The sequence below is a fragment of the Sminthopsis crassicaudata genome, chromosome 1 (assembly GCF_048593235.1).
Source record: "Sminthopsis crassicaudata isolate SCR6 chromosome 1, ASM4859323v1, whole genome shotgun sequence".
NCBI classification, from domain to species: Eukaryota; Metazoa; Chordata; class Mammalia; order Dasyuromorphia; family Dasyuridae; genus Sminthopsis; species Sminthopsis crassicaudata.
In genome coordinates this window covers 285671398-285689308 of record NC_133617.1, presented here as the reverse complement: position 1 = coordinate 285689308, position 17911 = coordinate 285671398, and positions in this window count along the sequence as shown.

The following is a 17911-nucleotide window of genomic DNA, read 5'->3' as shown; positions in this document are numbered from 1 at the left end:
AAGTTGAAGCTTTATCTAGTCATGTGAAAAAGTTCTTCAAATCATTATTGAATAGAGAAACACAAATTAAGATAACTCTGAGATACCACTACACACCTTTCAGATTGGCTAACATGACAAGGAAAAGATAATGCTAAATGTTGGAGGGGATGTAGGGAAACTGGGACACTGATGCATTGTTAGTGGAGTTGTGATCAGATCCAACCATTCTGGAGAGCAAATTGAAACTACGCTCAAAAAGTTATCCAACTGTACATACCATTTGATCCAGCAGTGTTACTACTGGGCTTATATCCCAAAGTGGTTTTAAAGAAGGGAAAGGACCCATAGGTTCAAAAATATTTGTAGTAGTCCTTTTTGTAGTGGCTAGAAACTGGAAATTGAATGGATGCCCATCAATTGGAGAATGGCTGAAAAAATGTTATACAAATGTTATGTAATATTTTTGTTCTGTAAGAAATGACCAGCAGGATGATTTCACAGAGGCCTGGAGAGACTTCCATAAATTGATGCTGAGTAAAATGAGCCCAACAACAATATTATATATGATGAGCAATTCTGATGGACATGACTCTCTTCAACAATGAGATGATCCAAACCAGTTCCAATTGTTAAGGAAGAGAATCAGCTACATCCAGAGAGAGAACTACGTATTTGAGTGTGGACCACAACCTTAACAATACACATACACACACACACACACACACACACACACACACATATTGTATTTAACATGTATTGGACTACCTACCATCTAGGGGAGTAGGTGGGAGGAAGGAGGCGAAAAGTTGGACCAGAAGGTTTTGCAAAGGTCAATGTTGAAAAATTTCCCATACATATGTTTTGTAAATAAAAATCTATAATAAAAAGGAAAAAGAAAGAGCAGAGGTCAAACCGGAGGGATTGAAATGAGGTTATTAGGATAAATCCTAAATCATACCATCCTGAGAGAACTAAAATCTTGTAAGTCCACTGCATGTTCCTGAGATCCAGGAATACCATAGCATTCAATACCCAAAGAAGACAGCAACAGGTGCAGTCCAGACCTTTCTTCAGAAATGCAGTAGACAAGCTCTGATATCAAGTGAGACATCAGGAAATCAGTTTGAAGAATAGGGACAGAATGAGCTATTAAGATGTCAAGAATCACAAGACAAAACCATAAAAGTACTGCAAAATATTTACAAAAAATGTCCCAGAAAAATTAATAGTTTGGGCACAAACTACTACTAAAATTCCTGGAACAGGTTAAGAATTTTTTTAAAAATTAAAAAATGTTTTTATAAATGAATTGAGAGTGATTAAGGAAAAATTGGAAACAAAATTTGAATTATGGAAGAAAAAGTTGGAAAGAGAATTCTCAGTTTGGTACAAGAGGTTAAAAATAAAAGAAAATAAAATCTCACCCAACAACAGAGTCCCTGAAAATTAGAATGAACCAAAGATAAGCCAACGATTTTATGAGAAAACAAGAAATATTAAAAACAAAAGCAAAAGATTGAAAAATAGGAGACATAACAAAAGAAAATAAGCTGGAAAAGGGGGTTGAGAAGGAAAACAAAAGAATAGTGAATTATTTGGATTCTTTGACTTAATGGCTTTAAAAAATAGAACCAAGATGTGATATTCTTCCATTCCAATTACTGAGATATAAGAGAACTCTCAGAATTATTCCTAAAAGAAGACTAACTACATCTCTTAGAACTAGAGAGTAAAACAATAAGACTCCATCAGTTATCTCCTACAGAAAACTCTAAAGTTAAAACACTGAGGAACATTATAGCCAAATTTCAGACCTTCCAGATCAAAGAAAAAAAATACTTTAAAATACTAGAAACAAAGAATTCAAATACCAAGGGTGCATATTTGGGATTAAACATAAGTCATTATCTGGCATTTAAAAGTAATAAAGAATATGAAATATTATAGAAGGCAAGTGATACTGATTTGTAGCCAAAAATAAATTATCCAGCAAAACACTATGATGCTACAGGGAGTAGCATTATGATAGTATAATAGTACAATTTTTAAAAAATGAATATATAAGAAGTGTTCCAAGCATTCCTGATGAAAAAGACAAGAGTTAAGCAAAAACTTTTAAAATTCAAACAAGGTGAAACTAATTAAAACGAATGATTCAACAGGGATACACTACTTACATTCTAATATAGAGAAATGATACACAAAGATCTTCTCTGAACCCCATCATCATCAAGGCTCATTAAAGGAGTCCAACTCTGCAAGATCTGGGAGTAGATCTCTAATGTTTTTATGATTTTAATGGAATAATAGAAAAAAAAGAAAAAAATACACTAGGGAGGGGCAGCTAGTAGTACAGTGGATAGAGCACCAGCTCTAAAGTTAGAAGAACTTAGGGTAGCATATTTTTGCTGTTGAAAAAAAATATACACACAATTAAAAAAAATTAAAGCTATTGCAATCATGCAAGCAAGAGATCATGAATGACAACATAGGGTGATGCCTGTATTTTATGTACTCCAGAAGTCCCAACTTCTTTCCAGGTTTGGAGATAAGAATAAATGCTTCATACAACAGAAATGGATATATCATTGTTAAAAAACAAACTAACTAAAAAACTTAGACAAATTCTGCTTCCCTGTCCACTTTTTTTTCTCTTCTCTATTTGGGTTTTCTTCTGTTATTGTTGTTGTTGTTAGCAAAGTGAGATATTTCAAGATGGATATTCCTAAGTTTCAAAAATACCTAGCTTTGTGAGTTAGGGATGTCAAGACAACTATCTAGGATCTGCCCTAGTCAAGCCTGACCTATAGAAAGGCTATAGCATCATATATTTAGAATCATAGATTTGGGACTGGAGATCATCCAGTCCACTTCGCTTATTTTGTATGTGAGGAAATTTAGACTCCAAGAGGCTAAATGACTTGTCCAACATTCAAGTAGTAAATAGTAAAGGAGTGGTTTGAACCAATACTTCCATTTTACTCAAAATCTAGAATTCAATAAGATTAGATATTTTGATTCTCAACCAAGTAATAAAAACGAGCAAGGGAAGCTGGCATAGTATGATACTGGCATTGGTAAAAGTAGGTGAACTAAAGAATTGTTTTTCTCAGTGTCTCTGAAACTCACAACCTCTCTAGTACTCAGTTTTCCTATCTATAAAATAATGGGCTTATACTTAACTATCTCAAAGATCTCTTTCAGCTTTAATTCACTCATGCTATGACCTTTTGAAAGCTGAACAGCCTTTAATTTGAATGATTCATAAAACTCATCATGAAACCTAAGTTTAACAAAATAATATATATTATGGCACAGATTTAATTAGGGTGGAATTGCATTCCCTTACAAGGGCAAAGAAGAATTAAAATAGGAAAATAACTGACAGGTTAATAACACATCCTTTAGAAAAAGCAAAAAAGTGATTTCTTACATTGAGCCTCATTTCAGAAAAGCAGAGTCATATACTTCTAGAACCAAATAAATCCCAAATTAACTTAGAGCAATTGTTCACTTTACCTGTAAGAAAATTCAACCTTAGAAAGTTTAGATTTTCTGTCCAAAAATCCATGAGATTCAGTGACAGAGCTGAAGTCAGATCCAGATTCGTTTATTCTATTCTATTCTATTCTATTCTATCCTATCCTATCCTATTCTATTCTATTCTATTCTATTCTATTCTATTCTATTCTATTCTATTCTATTCTATTCTATTCTATTCTTTTAGAATTCTTCTACTTTGCAATGCTTAGGGTTCTTTGTAAAGCAGGACTACATAATTTAAGGCAGTCTAATGACATACAATTTATGCTGGAAGATCTCTTTTTTATTTTGTCACTCTTACTTTCCACAAGGAAATATAAAACATATAGCACAAATTTTTGGAGGGCTTTAGAGCAGAATAAGACTCAAAAAACCCAGGTCTATTTTTCCTTATTTTGACTAGTGCCAATTGAGTTTCCTTAGAAATAAACTGTCAAATACTAAAGGCATTGCACATAGAACTAGAAATATAAGTGATTCCTGCATGGATATTTACTTTTCAGAGTATATAGGTATTTTTAATGTCGTAGGATAATATGCATTTTGAAAAAGGAATAAAAAAATTAAAAAAAAACAAAAAAGAACAGCATAAGCTAAAAGCAGAATTTTTCTTAATTTTGAAGAATGAATTAGACTTTATATTCACTTAAGCAAATAAACCACTTTTAAAAATCAAACGGACAATTATATTGAATCATGTGGTCAACACATACAGTGGAATTTTTACTTTTTGTTTAAATTTCTTAATATCCCTGAGTGAAATCTCTACTACATTTCTCTTTCAGTTGTGTCTGTCCTAAAAGAATGTCCTTGGAAATGAAACATGTCCTAAGACCACCTAAGCTTGATTCTGGAATAAAAATAAAATAAATTCAGAACCATTATAGCATTAATATTTTATACTTCTTTTACTTTAATATTGCATCAGTAGCAAATTAGAATTGAAGCTCAGATTTTCATGTTTTGAATATTAACGGGTGAAGTTTCATGCTATCTTTTATAGTTTGTTTCCATCTACCTCATCAGGGGTAAATTTTAAGATCAGATGAAATGCAAAATATTCCTTGGAACTCTGTGAAACCCTAGGTCAATGTGATGTTCTTTCTGGATGACTCAGTAAAATAGCTACCACAGAAGTGAAAGCTATGGGGAAACTTGAAGTCGATAAGAAAAGACAGCATTTCAGCTCCTGCACAAACATGGAAAACCTGTTAACTAAGGAAAAAAAATTGTTAAAACTACTGTGGTTTTAATATAAACTATCATTTCCTTTTAAAAAAAAAACAAAAACTATTCATATACTTTGGCAATCTTTATGTTTAGAGAAATAGACAAAAGTGTAATTTTTATAGATCTGGATAAAGCAGTGAATTAACAGGCAAGAACAAATTATAATCATTCATTCAATCTTTGGTATGAAGGAAAAATCTGACAAATGTTTTGATTTTTCATTAGCAATTCAAAGCATTATTTCATATAACTTTCAATCAATTAAAAATCAATCAATCAACATTTGTTAAACATTTTCAGGCACCTGTGCTAAGTGGTTGAAATATAAAAAGAAGCAAAAGCCAGTAACTGGCTTCAAAAACCTTGTACAGAAAAACAAATATATACAAAGTGGGCTATAGACAGGATAAATAAGAAATAATTAACAGAAAGCATTAGGAGGGTTTAGAGAAATTTTCCTAGAAAAGGTAGGATTTATCACTTGGTTTTTAATTCCTTCTTTTAAATTTAAATTTCCTTCTCTGTAAAATGGGGATAATCAAACTAGTAACTATGCACTTGCTGTCAGGAAAATGTTTGCAAACCCTGAAGATCATATTGTAAATATGATCTTAAGTTACCATCATTATATTCAACTAGAGGAAACTCAATTTATACACAAATATGATGCAAATAGAATTTGATGAGAGAAAGGGAGAAATACATACCAACTACCCAGACAATTTTGAAGAGGAGATCACATATAGGTGAGAGAATCAGATAAAGCTTCATAATGGTGGAGGCACCTCAATTTGGAAGGAAGAGAAAAATTATGATAGGTAGAAATGGGGAGTTAGTATACTCTAGTAATAGGAGATAAACTGCTTTGCATGTATGAAGAAGTATATAACACAGCTGGATGCCAGATAATAGTTCAATTTGGTTAGAAGCAGGAGGACATGAAAAGGGGTATGTTGAAATAAGTCTGCAAAGAAATAAGAGTCTGTTTTGGAGGGCATTAAATATCATACAAAAATATTGGAATTTTATATTGTAGGCAATGGGTAAAAAAAAAAAAAACTCTAAGGTTTTTGATGGTGGAACTTTTACACTATGAAGATCCTTTTGCAGATTTGTGAAGAGGAATGGATTCAAAGAGAAAAAAATATAATGTCAAAAAAGACTATTTTGGCAGGCCGTTGCAGTAGTCTATACCAGTAGAGTAATTGTTAGGATTACTAGATGAGAATTCAGGTTGTCTGGACAATTACAAGGTGAGAACTCAGGTTGACTTGACAGTTCTCTGGCTCAGACTTGTAAAGGGAGTTTACACCTTAGGAATCCTAGAAGGAGCAAGCTCATTGGTTGAAGTGGTTCTTCCCAGAAGCCCTTGCATTACCCCACGCCCATTCCCTGGGAGGATAAAAGAGGCAACATTGGGCCTGGACAAGCAGTCTGGACTGGGGAAGGACAAGGGCTGGAGGACAGCACTCCAGGAAGAGGAGAAGTCTCTGCATTACATCAGGCCTGACAGGGCTCTCTGCAGGAAGGGAAGTCACTTCTCTGGACAAGAGTTAAAAGCAACTTCCTGGAGACAATGGTTCTCTACAGGAAGAAGAATCTGTCTGAGAGATTTGAGTAGACACAGCAGATCTCTTCCCAGAGAGCGATCCGGCAGCTTCTGGAGACAACAGCTCACTACAATTGGCGTCCACACGTAGGGCAAGGACTTTTGCTTATCCTGACAAGAGGAGCTAGACCAGACTTCGCAATTTGGCTCCCGAATAGGAACAGACACTGTCCTGATTCCAGTGGAAAAGTCTCCCATCCAGATCTCAGTCTCTCTGACCCAGAACCGTGAGTAACAAGGAAACTTTGTTAAAGATTAAGTGAGTATGCTAATAGATAAATAAGGAACTTAACTTGTTAACAGCTAAACCAGCAATCTCTTATAGCTGAAATGGTCCAGGGTCCAGGGCCCCAGGCAAAAAAGACTTGGGGCATGATGGCAGCTGATGTTACATCCAAAGAACCTTTAGAAGGCCAGGACTCTGATTTGATCAACCAGCAGAAATGCAATCACATAGAAGAAAAGGATTATCTGATAAATCATCCAAAAGGCAATCAGATTGTAAAAATGGATTACACTTGGGGAGAATACAGGCCTTTTAAACCAACAGGGCTGTGTCCAGTGCAAACAACTCCAATGTAATTGCCAGATGATGAGAAGAGATTTAAAAAGTGGTAAATATAAGGAAATTAGATAGGTTGGCTGCCTGGGAGAGAGGGTTTGCTTGTATTTCTTCAGCAGGAGAAGGAATCAGGTGGGTGCCAACAAGTCATATTCACCTTGTCCATCAGAGAGAGACAGAAAAAGAGAAAGACCTCAAAATAAAGGAGAAGATCTAAGAAACATCTTACACTGAAAGAGCATGGCTAATAATAGGACTGTTAAAGAACTTTAAAACCAGCAGGAATCATTGGACTTCCTAACACAAGGTGAGACTAATGGACAATGGACTTATGGACATTTATAAATTCTCAATTTATGATTATTTGATCATGTTATTTGTTATATACTTCACATGTATTATGTTATTATGTTACTATGTGCTTATGTAATTTATGTAATTATGTGTAATACCTCCCATATTGATGGATTTATGTTTCAAGGTCATGACTATCCTATGTTCTAAATCAAAAGAAAGGGGGAGATGTTAGGATTACTAGGTGAGAATTCAGGTTGTCTGGACAATTACAAGGTGAGAACTCAGGTTGACTTGACAGTTCTCTGGCTCAGACCTGTAAAGGGAGTTTACACCTTAGGAATCCTAGAAGGAGCAAGCTCATTGGTTGAAGTGGTTCTTCCCAGAAGCCCTTGCATTACCCCACGCCCATTCTCTGAGAGGATAAAAGAGGCAACATTGGGCCTGGACAAGCAGTCTGGACTGGGGAAGGACAAGGGCTGGAGGACAGCACTCCAGGAAGAGGAGAAGTCCCTGCATTACATCAGGCCTGACAGGGCTCTCTGAAGGAAGGGAAGTCACTTCTCTGGACAAGAGTTAACAGCAACTGCCTGGAGACAACGGTTCTCTATAGGAAGAAGAATCTGTCTGAGAGATTTGAGTAGACACAGCAGATCTCTTCCCAGAGAGCGATCCGACAGCTTCTGGAAACAACAGCTCGCTACAAGTAATTTCTTTGAAAACTTCAAGAGACTGGACTTTGAATAGCATATCACTAGAAAAAGAAAAGTATGGATGGGTGTATGAAAAAAATATTTAGTAAGTCTTTATTATGTGCCAAGCACATAAGTGCTAAGGACACAAACTCAAGAGTGGAAGGAAAAGCAGAGGAAAAAAAAAGACATCAGCATCTTAATTATTTAGTTTCAATATATTCCTTTTCAATATTAAGCTTGCTTCTTTTACTATAAGTACAGAATTTTTGCATGTTTATACAGTCAAAACATTTTGACAATCATTTTTTATTTTATGCTCTTAGCCTTGTTACTTCATTCATAGAATCACACAGATGGAACAAGCTTAATATGTTCCCTACTCTAACCTATACTAGAATAAAAATCCCCTCTACCACATAGCTGAGGAGTGATCATTAAACCTTTGCTTGAAAACATTTGCGGGGGGTGGGGGGACTCTGTGCCTCTAGAAAAAACCTATTGCACTCTGTAACAATTATAATTACCAGGAAGTTTTTTCTAACACTAAAACTAAATGTTCCACTTTCCAACTTCCATCAACTATTTCTATTTTTTCCTCTGGGGCCAAGCAAAACAAATCCTTAAATACCTGAAGAGAGATGTCATTTTTCCTATGAGTCTTCTTATCCAGGCAAAAAGCAAAACAAAGCAACAGCAAAGTTTTTTTTTATTATTTAGAATTTTTTTTCACAGTATATATGCATGAGTATTTTTTTATAATATTATCCCTTGTATTCATTTTTCCAAATTATCCCCCCTCCCTTTATTCCCTCCCCCCGATGACAGGCAATCCCATACATTTTACATGTGTTACAATAAAACCTAAATACAATATATGTGTGTAAATACCATTTTCTTGTTGCACATTAAGTATTAGATTCCGAAGGTATAAGTAACCTGGGTAGATAGACAGTAGTGCTAACAATTTACATTCACTTCCCAGTGTTCCTTCTCTGGGTGTAGCTACCTCTGTCCATCATTGATCAACTAGAAGTGAGTTGAATCTTCTTTATGTTGAAGATATCCACTTCCATCAGAATACCTCTTCATACAGCATTGAAGTGTGCAGCGATCTTCTGGTTCTATTCATTTCACTCAGCATCAGTTGATGTAAGTCTCTCCAAGCCTCTCTGTATTCCTCCTAACAGCAAGGTTTTTAACCCGTTCTCCTATGACATAACCTAGTGGTCCCTCAACTTTTGGAATAGCTCCCTTGGATACTCTCAATATTGTTAATATTTTTCCTAGAAAGAAGTGTCCTGAACTGAACTGAACTCAAGCTTGAGAAGAACTTAAAATTAAAGTTTAGCCTTGAAAAGTTCTCAGACCATATGGAAAAGAGAATCAATTTGTTCTGTTATTCTAAAGGACAGACCTAAGAAAAATAGGTTTGAGTTATGGTGATGCAGATGACAATCTAATAGAAAAAAAATGAACTTTCTAATGAGAAAATGCATCTCTAACTATTGCTCATGTAAGATGGTTTCCAGATTTCCATCACTTAGTCCGTGATTTGTCAACGTTCTTCTCAGAAGCTGGCAATTTAGGAATAAAAATGCTATGTGATTATGGAAAATCTGGAGCCCTTTAAAGTGTCCAGTAAAATAATTATACACAGAAAGGAAAACAATGAATATTTAATGTCTTTAGATAAGAAACTTCTGAGCAAAGTTTGGGGCTAATCATGTTGGCTTAACATTGAGGAATAAATTGTATATGCAATGTGCAAATATAAATTTAACATGTAAAAACCTTTATAATTAAAAAAAAATCTACAATGTGAAGAACTGAAAAAAAATAAAATGACAGAAGCTCCTTTTTAGAACAAATCTCAGTGGGTATTCTCACTAAATCCTATTCCAATCCTATTCCTGAAAAAGAATCCCCACTACAACATCCTCAGCCTTTACTTAAAATACCTCCACTGAGAGGGAATCAATCAATTAACAAGCATTCATTAAGCATCTCTGACATGCCAGGCACTAGGCAAATCCCTGAGGATTCAAAGACAATATTGAGATAGTTTCTGCCATTAAGGAGCTTATATCCTATTGGGAAAGACATATATGTATCTCTAGGCCTATGCAAGATAGATAAACCATAACTGGAGGGGAAGAAACAAGCAGTTTGGAGGTGGTAGTTAGGAAAAACCACACACATATTATAAGGCTTTAGTTGAATCATATATTTATAATATAATACCAAAAGATGGAGTTTACTCTAGACAGAAAAACCACCACCACCATCACTACCAAAACAATACTGATGATAAGTTAACAGATATTTGGTACAAACCTAGATCATTAAGAAGGAGGCATTCATAGAAAATACCAGGATTTACTTTTGAAAAAAGATTATTTTGTTGACACCTATGAGAGAAACCTGTTCCAACCAGCTATATATCTGGCGGTGACTGTGTCTTTTAAATATACCAGACTGGGGCACCTTTGAGTTAGAAAGCTTTCTGGTGCTGAACACAGATAAAAGTCTTGTGCACTGACATTAGAGGTACCATGAAGTAAGTCAGAGAAAAGAAAAGGCCTGAGGATCTCCTAGCCTTGCCCTATTCTACTTTAGTCCAGATAATTTCAAAAACTGGGCTTGAAGCACAGCATTTTAGGCTGGAGACTGCAACCAATCCAGCAAGGAAATCTTGTGAATCCAGTGTTCCAGGAAGCAAGCAGAGATTGGAAAACTGCAAGTACTGTGAATTTGGAATTTGGTAGGACTAATGGTATGTATTCTGCCCCACCCCTCCCCCCCCACACAATGTTTATTCATGCTTTAACTTTGAAGTTAATATTTCTTTACAAAACTAATCTGACATTATGAACAAATTAGGTCTTCTGGATTCTTAAGATTAGAGAAGATAAATGAGCCAATTGCTGAGATGATTGCAAGGAGGAGAGGGACAACCCCCAAAGGTAATGGAGACTCCTGTGGGAGGGGTGAAATTTAACACATCAGGCCTTAAGGCAGTTCATTCTGGAGTAGTCACTGTTAACATGCTTACATTTATATAGCTTTTGTTATTTAATTTCACAATGTAGAACTTTTTTTAATGATAAAGGTTTTTACATATGCAATTTATATTTGTACTTTATATGTACAATTAATACCTCAATGTTAAGCCAACATGATTTGCCCAAACTTTGCCCAGCAGTTTCTTATCTAAAAACACACTTTCTTTGTTGTTTCCCCTTCTGAGTAAGATTTTTTTTTTTTTAATTGGACACATTCAGGAGTTCTAGGTTTTCCACAATCACATAGCATATAACCTTAACATTCACAAAGAACTTTATATATGTTACCTCATTTAAGTTTCCCAACCTTATGAAGCAGATATTATTATTATTAATTCTATTTTACAGAGGAGGAGGCAAAGAGGAGGAAGAAATTTGTCCAGAATCAGATAGCTAGTAAATAGCTAGAACCAAGTTCAAATTTAAGTTCACTTGACTCCGAGTTCTGTAATTTATTCACTGTGACACATAGCTGCCTAGGAAAGGGTAAAGGGTGTGGTGGTCAGAAAGGTATAGCAAGTATGGGAATTGGAGTATCATTTGTGAGGGATAATTTAAAGACTAGTATGGCTGCTAATTCTTAGAGACATCAAAATAGAGCCATTGTTGGTCATCTAAATTTTCAAGGAGAGCTAACCTTACCATCTCTTTATTATCTTGGATATTATATCCATAATAACTAGTTTCATTTTGCTTTCTATTCAAAAATTCACAAGAGTGTTGATTTTGAGTTGCGCGGTCATTCAGCTTAGGAGAGAAAACAGAAGCAAAGTATGATGAATTGATCCTTTCCACTTTCTCCCAGTTTTCAGTTATCATCATCATCATCCCACTCACCATGAATAATGATCCTTTTCTTTTGATTTTACTTTTCCTTTCAATAGAGATTCTTTTTTTAAAAATTATAAGCAAAACTCATTTTTAAATATTTCTATTCATTCTCATCATCCTTAGTTCATAGTGAACTTTAGTATTTGCTTTCATTTATTCTTACTTAACTAGACTGTGCTATACTTATGTATTTGACATATTATGTTCCCTTGTTTCTATGTTCTTTCTATATCTTTTTAAGGTACACTTGAAATGTTATTTCCTCTAGAAAATATAGGGATCTTGATGGGTAAATAGCTCTTTATGTGATTTTTGGAAGGAATTTGTGAGCAATACCTAAAAGTTTGTAGCAGGTAGGGGATAGCCAGTTTTTTGTGCACCTCACAGACATCATTTTCTCACCATTTTGCTGTGTATTGTACATATCAAACAGTAACATAGTTTCAAACATGGATTTGGCAACACAAAGAAAGAAAAGACTTTGGTCTGATAGTTCTGGCTCCCTTCATGTTATAATTGCTGAACTTTTTTGGTGGCTTTATCAACTTGGACATGCAGCAGTACAAATTGTGTACTGGATGGCCTGTAAGTGACTACACCTCTCCATTATATATCTATTGTTCCTCCTTTTCTTGATTATATTGTGAGTGAGAGTTCTAAAAAATAGAAATTATTTCCTTTTCTATTTTTACAATATCAAACCTGAGAATCTCCTATCTTTCCAGATTAAGTTCACTTGTAGAATTTTTGTCTACAAGGATGCTTGTGTGTTTAACCTATACCAAGAGGGAGAAAAATTTAGAGCACAAGGTTTTGCAAAAGTGAATGTTGAAAACTATCTCTGCACATATTTGGAAAATAAAATATTAAAGACAAAAGGATACTTCATATGTTTCCTCTGAATTCTTTGAAATCTGTTCTCAGATTTAAGGAGATTGTAATCATATGCCTGGTATTGCTCTTATAGAAGTAAATAATCACTCCTTTCAAAGTTATCATTAATTCCACTCCACTTATAGTGAACAACATATACAGAAGAGAATTCGCTCTTATTGGTTACTTTATCTTTCAAAGAATTAAATTATTATTAGATGAATCAATAAATTATTAACTACTCTTCTTTTGGCAGAGAGAGTAATTTAGTAGTTCTTCATCACTTTTTCATTATTACTTCTGTTTTAGACTTCTTATAATTTTCCTAAATTCTCCATCTATTTTGTCTTCCTACACAAATGGTCTATCTTATATTTTAATGACAAAAATTGCTTTTGTATCTCTGTTGATCTTCACTCAAATGCTCACAATAAGGCTTCTTTCTGATTCTTGGATTCCTTCACATGAGCATATCTTCTTAATATAAAATGCTTAAATATATATGTAAATGTTATCCACTCATCCAGAAACTTATTTTACTCATGTGTACCATAGTACAAAGTACCAGTACATGTGGATCCCTTGTTAAATTTGTTTGTTGCTTAATTTTATGAATTTGTGTAAAGATGTTTGAGGACCTGAGTTTTTCTACTCTCTCTTTTTATGGATATTGCTCCTGGGTGTCTCAATAACTAATCTTCTGATGTTGGAACTTCTAAGAAATGTATAAGCAATTTTTTTCTCCTTTATTCTTTTTTTTGTTTGATAATATATTTGAAAGCCTTTTAGAAAATTAAAGATTATTACAACATAAACCATGGAGTCATCAAGGTATACTGCTAATAGTCAAATAGCATGATGGATAGTGTTAGACCTAGAGTCAAGAAATTGGAGTCCAAATCAAGTTTCACACCCATATTAGATGTGTTACTTTAGTTAAGTCTCCTAACCTATCTCTTAACTCATTTTCCTCATATGCAAAATGGAGGTAATAATAGCATCTACCTAATAGAGCTATTATGAAGTTTATATGAGGACATATATTTAAAGCCCTTTGTAAACTTTCCAACACCTTATAAATGATAGCTACTATTTAAGTTTTAGCTATTAATTGAGGTGCATTTTGTCTTTTAAGCTCCAAATTCAACTCTTTTCACAAGGAAGTTCAAGCTTTAATTCATTTCAGGTTGACATCTATCAGTACTTTTTTTAGCTTCTTTGGATTCCCAAAAGTCAAAGCCCTTTTCCTACATATAATTGGGGATATAGGTCCAGGATTTTAAGAGCAAGAGATGTTAAAGGATAACCACAAATTCTTTTCATTTAGCTCTATCCTTCAATATCACTAAAACACATTTAGTCTGCTCTGTTTGAATTCCTTCCAGACATTTTTGATACATTGATATTTATTTAATTCTAATTGTTGTGTTATGGATTTATTTGTATAGAATTACCTTTCTTAGACTGCCATAATCTACTTTTCTAGGCCTCAGTTACAGAAGGTGTGGACATCTGTATGAGTTCACAGTTAAGAGATTTTCTAAGTCATACAATTGAGATCAGTGATTCATAAAACATTACATTCTGACTCCAAACTACAGCTTCATAAAATATATTCCATCTCCTACATATTGTTCCAACAAGATAGGATCAAAACCTATTTGCCTTCCCCAACAACTAATTACATGGTAAAATAGATGGAATGCTCAGCATGGTGTCAACAAGACCTGAATTTAGATCTGTAAATCAGATTCTTATTAGTTGTGTGACTCTGAGCAAGTCACTTAACTCTGCTTGCTTCAATTCCTTCATAAATATAAAATAATCCAGAGGAAAAAAATGATAAACCTCTCTAGTATCATTGCTAAGGAAACCCTAAAAAGAGTCACAAAGAGTCAGACACAGCTAAAAATTATTAACCAACAACAATAATAATAGCAGCAACAACAAACTGTCTTCCAGGATGGGGCCAATGAGTTTTCCTTCTCTCCTGTTTCATCCCAAGTCCATCCCTTCCACACTTTCTCTCATTCACTATAATCTAGCATCCTAAATACCTGCAAAAGCCACTTCTTAATAATTTTACCTTGCACCACTTCCACATTTCATTGTCTACTGTGCAAAATGTTGTAGCTCCTTTCCCTTGCATGTCCTGGCCATTCATCTCTCTTGTCTGGGTAGTTCTCTGAAGCACATTTATTAATATGTTTTTAATTTAACCCCTATTTCAGTTATATCTTTTATCTATGCCATTAAGAAAATGAACTAGGGAGCTTGAGCACATGCTAATTTTCTTTGGGATGGTACCATTTTGGTGCATGTCTCATCTTCTCAGATTAATTCAACATTTAATTTTGAACTCCCAGATGGTCCTAACCCTCAGTAATAATTGCTGAATTAGGCTAATAGAAATGAATGGATGATAGAGATTAGACAACTTTTTTTCACCTTCCCATTTCAGAAATTATTACTCTCCCTTATGTGGATAAGATCCTAGTGATTTTTAAAAATACAATAATCATAATAATATGAAATTCTTTGATATTAGGAATGTACAACAATTTTATGCCTCTCCCCCCACCCCAATCAGGCACATTTAGTTCACCACTAATAGTCCAAAGAATAAAATGCTAAGTATGTGAGTATAATAATTATTTATCTCTTGTGCTAGAAATTATTTCAACAGTATAAATAGAATAGTTATTTGATTTGATATTAATTCATAGAAATTGGTGAGATCATGAAGAAATCTCTATGCAGCCACATTTTGTGTCTTTTGGATGAGAATGAACTAGAGTCTAGCAATGGAAACCATCATACCTTGGACCCCAGCCTTGACATAACCTTGTAATTGGAGTCCTGCCAAGCAGTAGCAACAGGAAATATAGTTAGAGAAAAGTTTAGAAATGGTTCACTTATATAGTTTGCCCAAAGTAGATAGTGTCAGATGAAACAAAAAGTTAGACATGCTGAATTCTTTTAATCTGCTTCACATAGAACCGATGAGACTTTTCCACATCAGCTTTTTTAAAGAAAGAACTTGCTGTGATAGGTATATGGCTTTGGGAAAAATATTGGCAGAGCAAATGCCTGATAAAGATTGTAGTTTTCAAACAAACATAGGATATGTGTTGGCAACATTCTTTTCCCTTTCTCAATGTTGGTATAAGGTGTTTCAGTAACTGGCATGAAATTCAAATTCTTAGAAGTCGAGTTGTTTTGAGATATAAAATGAACTTCTGTAAGAGACATTTACCCTCACTAGTATTTCCTAGATCTAAAAACAAAAAGCAAAAATAGACAAAAATCTTTAAGATAATACAGTCTTCAAAATAATGAATGGATCTATTATCTCATCAATTTAAATGTTCTTCCCACAATGAAGATAACAACTTTTCCATACTTTCCTATTCTGTGTGTTGGTTGGCCATACACTTGCAAAAAATTGTCATAGAAGGTGTATCTGAAGTATTGAAGACTATCCTGCTTTTTCTTGTACCGAAAGGTTTTCTGTTTAATCTTTTTTCACTCATGTAAAACTCTTTGTGTCCTCATTTAGGGTTTTCTTGGTAAAGATACTGGAATGGTTTGTCATTTCCTTCTGCAGGTTATTTTTCAGATGAGGAACTGAGACAAAACAGAGTTAAGTAACTTGCTTGGTGTCATATAGCTAGTAAGTATCTGAGGCCAGATGTGATTTCGGAATGATGAGTTTTGCTAATTTCAGGTCCTAAATTCTATCCACTTTACCACCAACAAGTCCCACTACAAGGTTTCTAGTGCACTATTCTGATTTTTACTGGTAATTCTCATTCTTGCCTCTTGATCAAACCTTATTTTCTTTCTACAATATTATTTTTATGTTGCTTTTTATTCCTATTCTTTAAAATTCATCATTGTTTATATTCTAAAATCTGTTTAAGCTTTGCTTACACTTATGAATTTCAATCAGTTTTATATACACTAATAAATATACACTAATAATACAGAGGAAGCTTATTACAGTGAAGTAGAAATATTTGTAGAATGTTAGAATTTTAAAACTGATCTTTTGATTTTATGGTGCTTGTCAAGTACAATGATTACCTTTTTTGGCGAGATAGTTGGGATTAAGTGACTTGCCTAGGGTCACATAATTAATAAGTAAATTAAGTTATTAACTATCTGAGACTAGATTTGAACTCAGGTCCTCCTGACTTCAGGAACTGTACCCTATCTACAGCACCATCTAAAGAATTTAGAACCCTTCTTTCAAATACTAGTAGCTAGAATTAATATAGTGTTTTGTTATTATTCAATTATTTTAATCCATAACCAACTATTTATGACCTCATTTGGGATCTTCTTGGCAAAGATGCTAGAATGTTTTGCCATTTCCTTCTCCAGCTGAATTTACAAAGTGAGGAAACTGAGGTAAACAGGATTAAGTTAATTTCTCAAGGCCACACAATTGATAAGCAACTAAGGCCAAATTTGAACTCAGGTGGTGCAGTGGATAGAGCACCAGCCTTGAATTCAGTAGGACCTGAGTTCAAATCTGATCTCAGACACTTAACACTTCCTAGCTGTGTGACCCTGGGCAAGTCACTTAACTCCAGCCTCAGGAAAAAAAAAAACCTAACAGCAAACTTCAGAAAATAGAGAAAAAAAGGACTCCTACCAAAGTCCTTTTATGAAACAAATATGGTGAGGATATCTCAACCAGGTAGGGTTAAAACAGAGAAAGAAAATTATAGACCAATTTCCCTTATAAATATTGATGCAAAAATTTTAAATAAAATATTAACAAAGAGATTATTGCAAGTAATCACCAGGATAATACACCATGATCAAGTAGAATTTATACTAGGAATGCAGAGCTGGTTCAATATTAGGTAAACTATTAACATAATTGACTGATCAATAACTAAAGCAACAGAAATCATATGATTATCTCAATAGATGCAGAAAAGGCATTTGAGAAATTCCAACATGAATTCCCATTAAAAACATGAGAGAGCATAGGATTAAATGGAATTTTCCTTAAAATTATCAGCAGCGTCAATTTAAAACCATTAGCTAGTATCACATGTAATGAGGATGAAAAAGAAACCTTCTCAATAAGATCAGGAATGAAACAAGGTTGCTCACTATCATCATTATTATACAATATTGTATTAAAATTATTAACTATAGTAGTAAGAGAAGAAAAAGAATTAAATAAATTACAAGTAGGTAATGAGAAATCTAA